Below are 6,694 nucleotides of genomic sequence, written 5' to 3'. Positions count from 1 at the left end.
TGAGCCAGGACAGAGCCATAAGTCAAGGCCAAAAAATGATGCATTTGGAGGAACCAGTCATCTTGAGACTTATGATAGTTTGATCACATCTAAAAACCCTAGAAATTATTCTCCTAGTTCCCTCATTGACTTGGATGATAAGACTACTTAGGCAAATAGAGGTAACAAAATTCTAGGACTACCAGACATCCTCTACTGTATTCCTGGCAACCACCTCTTAGAATAGGATTTGCTCTGGGTGAGGTCATGCAGCTCCAAACAGAAGATAAATCTATTCAAGCCAAAGAAAAATGCCAAACCAAAACCCCCATATACACACCCCTTGCCCCAATTTGCAGGACTTTAATCAAGATGTTAAGGAATGTAGGGTCCTTTATGGAAAATAAACCAACCACACTATGTAACTTTCAGGGAAGCCAATAGGGAGAGGGACACTGGCAGCCTCCAAGTCCTTCCTCCTGAGGGACTGTCTATCCTGCAGCACATCCTTGACTTTGCTGTTCTGGTGCACAAGAATGACCCCAGTTCCAATATCTTACAGCAGCAGGCCAGCTAAGTTAGACCTTATCAATTCTCTTACACCCTAGAGAAGGGGGATTGATAAAATTGCATATTATGCAATCTAAATAAATGTGATAATTTTTGTTAAGTTGAAACTTACCATCAGGAAACAAAATAAAAATGAAGAAAGCAAAGCAAGCTATCACAGAAAGTATTTCACTGCCATGGACAGTTGAGCTTAAGGCTATGCATGCTTTCACTGGTTTGGTATGTTCTGAAGAAAGAAGAAGCTTACAAATTTGTTCTGCTCACCGTGTGACCCACTGCAGGATGCTCCACCCTGCCTCGCAGCAATGCAGAGCAGCCTTGCCAAGCTTGATGCTCAGATTCCCTCATTCGGTCCTCCAGCACTGAGAGTACAACACAGCTACCCCCTTTCTCTCCTCTGTAGGCTGTCAGTACCATGATAAAGTGTTTTGGAGCTTTGTTTCTTCTTTTCTCCTTTTTCTCTGTGTTCTGACTTCTCATTCTTTCTTGGCGGATATATAAATCCAGTCTTAATGGTTTATTCCTCAAGCACAAGGGACTCCAGATAAAATAACACAAACTAAGGAGCATAGGCCAAGTGTCTGTCCCAATACTCAGAGTGAGTTTCACCATGGACTGCTAAGGGACTCAGACTTGGCCCTATTTCTGCAGATATGGAAAACATTAGTGACGCTTTAGAACATGCCTAGGGCTTTGTCCTAACCTCTGCTGAGCAGCTATAGGAAAAATGTAAGAAACATAAATTTCTCCTCTGCTTGTGAGCCAGGGCAGGAGACTTGTCCAATGAACCATCTGTGACAGAACATTTTAAAGGTGCTGCACAGTTTTCATGCTATCACGAGATACAAGTGCAGTCCCCAGCAGCAAGTAGGGAAAGGTGGGCTCCCCGTGGAGGAGCAAAGCACATCCCATAAGGGTTTGTTGCCAAGACACAGTCTTGGTGGAAGCTGACAGTATCTCTAAGGCACAGGAAACATTAGGCTGTGCTCTTGTTCTGTTCTGCTGTACAAGTTAAGTAGTTGACCTCATACTTCATAATTAACAGAGGTGATTTATTCTCTCATTATCATCACAGAAGCTTAATAAAGAGAAAGGTCATAAAGAAAGTCCAAACTTCTGCACATTGTAAAAGTCTGGCTTGGGTATTCAGCTACATACTAGGAGAGGAGTTTCTTTTCTCCATAATCTGAGTAGAAATGGACTGTTCAAAGTAAACAGTCCATTTCTTCATTTGTACAAACTTCATTTGTACTTTGCCTTCTCTCACAAAAATGGGAACATATGTCAAATCAAGAAACCACAGCAGTGTCCAGGATCATGGTTTGCATTTTTCTGGAAAAATAGAACAGATGGAAAGCCAAACAACCACATCTATTTTATTTTTTCTGATTTTCTATTATAAGTGTGTAAGTGGTTAAACATTAGATTCCTTCTGTTGTTTGCTGGTTCAAGTTTAAGGAGTTTGATGTGATATTATATTCACAGAATTATGCATGAGGCTGAAAACCCAGCTAAGCAACAGGAAGAAGAGACACTGCAGAGTGTTTGTGCATGTAACTGTAGTAACTGCAAGAGTTAAAAGAGGATGAGAATTACAATGGTGTAATGCAATTTTGCTATGGGAGGGAGGTTAAAAGGTTAAAATCTCTCCATATGGTTTGGTCTTATTTTAGAGAGTGATGCATATAGACATTGCAATTTCATACACAAGTGATAAGGGTGATTTCTGCATAACAATATGTCACTTCCTTCTATCCCAGGCTGTTCTGTATTCTGACCATTCTGGCATGACCTTTCTGGTGGTGAAAGCAAGCAGCTCCCTGATAGCACATGTGAAGGGTTTAGCTGTGTTTGGTGCTCAGTATAAAGATCCAGGCATGTCGTTTTGCCACGGCAAATTTAGAGTGAAGGAATGGATTAGTCATGGCAAAAAAGCTAAGTATAGATGAAACTCAACAAAGGCAACAGGCTTGTTTTCCAGTGGCTCTGTGAGGCTCATGTCATTCTGTTTCTCACAGAGGGTTTTGCTGATGATTACTTTTCTCTGGGTTTTGCTTTCAAACATGAGGGTAAGTAAGAGTTTGATGGATGAGGCAATGCTGGATCTGAAGGTGAGCAAAGACCACCATAAGATTAGTTATTTTCTGTAAAGATAAAAGACATTTATTATTTACATCCATGGTTTCTCAAAATTCTATTCAGCGACCAGAACATTTTGTGATGGATGTGGCAAAGACCCTCAAAAACTTAGAAATTAGGTTTAAGGTGAGCAAGAGCACATGGCTTTAGGCAAATACTAACAGGAGTGTGAAAAAGCAGTATCATGGACCCTGTTCCTCACAAGGAATTCCAGCAGACAAGCAGTCAACTCTTCAAAAATGCCGTATGGCATAGAAAAGGAAAATTAGAAGGAATATTTTGAAGGAGAATAGCAAAGTAAAAAACTGCGAGTGCTTCTAGATCAAAACAATAATTAGTCAGAAATAACTCCAGGTATATGTGGACCACAGTTAGTGATTTACAGCCTGGTATCTATACCTGCCATGGCCCAAGGCCTGAGCAACCACAGTTACCTTTAATTGATAAGAGTGAGGAGTTCTTTTCAACTTGTTGGGTGAAGGTCAAGACTCTCCAAGGCAAGCAAATTCACTGGAATTGGTGAAACCATCAAATTTAGAACTAGGGGCAAGGCTTCCATTTTCTTGTTATGAAGTTTGCTTTCTATTTGTGAGCTCCATGCCCAAAAAACCACCAAAAACCAAAAAAAAGCCTTTAGGAAAATAATGGAGTTACAGTGTTTAATTTTGCTTCAGGAAATTAGAACAAAATGCTAAATACTTGTGAAATTTCCATGCTCAACACTTTTACTTGTCTTCTTTTTGTTTTGGATGCTTTTCTAAAGAGATTTCTGATTTTTCAATTGAGATTTTAAATACACAGAGGTGTGGAAATTCTTAAGTTGTTGTTACCAAGCAACTGAAATTACATACACCAATTAAACACTGTGACAGCCACAAATAGTAACACCAATTCTTATGTGAGAACTCTCCATCCTGGCCAACAAGAATATTTTCTTGAATTTTTGAATGTTTATGTGACTAGAAAAAAAACCCCAAATAATGATAGTTTTCCAAACCAAAATTTTTTCCATTAAATAACTGTGTCAACTTTTTATTGTAGAATTTTTTACTTTGCTTGCTACATTTTCCTTGATTTTGGACCTTGCAAATAATAGCAATTTCACCCCTAAACTGGGAATCTAATCACAAGAAAGTATTTCATCTTGACTGTTAGACAATGAGATAATTTAGATTCTAATTACCTGTGGTTTAGTTCTGCACATCTTATTGAAGGACTTGTGTAACACTGAAACTTTGGCTCCTCCTTATAACAAACTCATATCTAAGAACTAACACTGGGCTGATTAATTTGTTTTATAGTGGTTGTCATCAGTTTATCATCCTGCACATAGAACTGGTAGACAGCTATGATTAAAAAAAATTACTCCTATCTCAAAAAATTTATTGACAAGGAAACAAGAACAGAGCTTGTCTTACTAAATCAGTCTCTGGAAGAGCATGTCCTTCTCCACTGACCAGAAAAGGATCTGGATGGGACCAGAAACCTAATTTTTACCAACTAAATTTAGGTGAGATTAATTCCTTTTTATAAGAATGACGCTCCTATTTTTCTGCCATTAAAAGCCAGGTCTGCTTGAAAGTGACCTCTGGAGCTGGCCTCTCCTTGCAGCACCAGGAGAGCTGATGGGCTTTAAAAAAAGATGAAGCCACACAGACATTATGAGAACCCACAATAAGTGTGTAGTTGAAGTTCCCACTACTTGTTCTATGAAATGAGAAGGGGGAAAAAAGGTTTAATTTTCAGGACATTTAAGCTGATAACATAGTCACCAGAAACACCACAGAAGGTGTGAGGTGAGGAGGGGACGTGGCAAGGATCACCTAGCTCACTTCAAGGGGTGTGACATCCCCTGACAGGGCCTGGAAGGTGCATCAGCAGCTGGTACTGCCTCGTTTTGTCTGTATAAAGACATTGCATGGCAAGGGGGGGCACAGGCCACAACCAAGCAATTAGAGCTGCTGAGGACTGCAGGCTTCACTGTAATAGATTTGAGCTTTCCACTGTCATAACTGAAGGAGAAAAATGGGCTTTTAAATAGGGATCAGTGATAAATAATAAATGTTAACATTTCAAAGAAAATTATTAATCAGTCAGAGGAAGCAATGTCTGTATGTTTCAAGTACAAAATATTAATAGCTTTCAAAGCCAGGAATGTACTTCTGAAAATGATGGGGTTTGGCATCCACCAGAATTTCATTCAAGTTGTCCTTTCAAAGTGTTGTGTTTTTCTCTAACATGAACTGATACAGGAAATTAAAACCTTAAAAAATAACTGCAGGTATCTAAAATTTGCTAACATTCAGCCAGCGCTTCCCAGATTTATGGTTCATCACATCTACTCAGTTTCTAGTAACATGTTTATTTGTACTCCTTGGGGAAACACTTGTGCTTCCTGATCAAATAAATCCAATAAAATCAATTTCACATGCAAATCACAGAAACCATGGAAGTGATTTAACTTCCAAACCATTTGAACCCTTTAGGTACCATGCAACATGATGCCAGTCTGTGCTTTGAAGTATCATGAGATTTCCAAGATGCTGGTGATCCTCTGGGTGGATATTCAGCAGGATCCAATGGCTGGCAGTGTTACCTGTTGCTGATCAGAAACATCATTTGCTCAGCACCCCTTTTTGTGGTTATCCTGGAGCAAAAGAAAATCACACTAACAAAACCACACGCAGAGAGCAGATAAGCAAACACATACAGAGAGACTGTAAGATAACTCTCACACTGTGTTTAAATGGTGCCCATCTTTTATCTCTCCCACCACCTATGCTTCTTCTCTCACACAGATGCACACCTAAGGATAGGAGTCATCACACTTATCTTCATTCATCTAAAAATTGTCTAGTCTAAACTGATTATCTAGGTTCCCTCTAGAGCTTGTACAGGGAGAAAAAGCCAGTGGCAGGCCCATCCAGATGGCAATTTACTCACCTGCATTAAACAGTCAGGATGGGATGAATCAGCTTTTCGAAATGCTTCCCTCTCTCCTTTGCCTGCAGATGGAACGTAGACAGCCTGGAGAAGATAACTGATAAAGTTAGTTAAGGTGATTCCCACTCCACAGGTAGGTACACTCTGCTTTTGGAGGTTGTGTTTTCCTTTCTTGGGATTTATCATGCTAGAAGAAGAGACAAATCATTCACTAAGACAAATAAACAGAGCAGTTGAATCTAATCTGAGCTCAGACTGCATCTCTTTGCTACTGAGAAAGTGTTTGGAAATCATCTTCAAATTTTCATGCACCAACATGTTTTCTACTTCAGGTTAGAACTGGAAGTGGTGAAATAGCACAAGAAAATCAGCCTCGACTCCGGCTCAAAGCAGTTCCCATGGGATTTTTTTCCCAGGCTGAAAAAGTAAAGGATGTTGAATAGTTCAGTCAGGTTTTGGGCAACAGTCCACACTTTGGGGTTCAGCAAACAGAGCAGAGCAGTGTTTGAGAGTGAGATTGTGAGACTCTTCATGGTTAAAGATTGCCTAAATATTGTTTGAAACTGCAGAGAATACAGTAAATACTAGACCAGCTACAAAGCAAGACAAGGCATATAGAGAGCACAAGGCTCAGTGCCTTAACTCTGTGTAATTCATGGACTTAGTCATTATTTACTACAGCTCTGAAGAGGCTACCAACAGCCCCCTCAGGAATTAGCACTCGCTCTGCACTCGTAGCAGTAACATCCATCCAGTTAAAGCCCAATATACCTCTCAGAGAGGATGAAGCAGAGTGTTATGGAGATGGAGAGTTGTTTAATATGTGGCCCCACGCTCCACACTATTCAAACACTTTCTGCAGAGAGGACTGCTCCTTTCTGCCTGCAGTTCTGGCCAGCACTCAGTGCTGGGGAGCTGCACACAGTGCAGCAGCCGTGCAGAGGTATAAAGGTCAAAATCTCCTCCAGCCTTGTGTGCCCATTCTAAGATAGCTATCACTATTTTCAGTAGACACAGCACAGAATTTGCCATGTAAAAGAAACAAATTTTGTCAGTTTAACTC

General features: G+C 40.1%; 1 long non-coding RNA gene across 1 annotated transcript; it reads right to left on the bottom strand.

Annotated features, from left to right (window-relative positions):
* Positions 1–2,686: 2,686 nt before the first annotated feature.
* Positions 2,687–5,898, bottom strand: LOC132326950 (uncharacterized). Its single transcript, XR_009486385.1, has 2 exons — positions 5,632–5,898; positions 2,687–5,335 (listed from the first exon to the last, which is right to left on the bottom strand). It is a non-coding gene; the product is annotated as an uncharacterized LOC132326950 (long non-coding RNA).
* Between the last annotated feature and the right edge of the window lie 796 nt (positions 5,899–6,694).

This window comes from Haemorhous mexicanus, chromosome 4 (genome assembly GCF_027477595.1).
Source record: "Haemorhous mexicanus isolate bHaeMex1 chromosome 4, bHaeMex1.pri, whole genome shotgun sequence".
Classification (NCBI taxonomy): domain Eukaryota; kingdom Metazoa; phylum Chordata; class Aves; order Passeriformes; family Fringillidae; genus Haemorhous; species Haemorhous mexicanus.
This window is presented reverse-complemented; position numbering and strand designations above follow the sequence as displayed.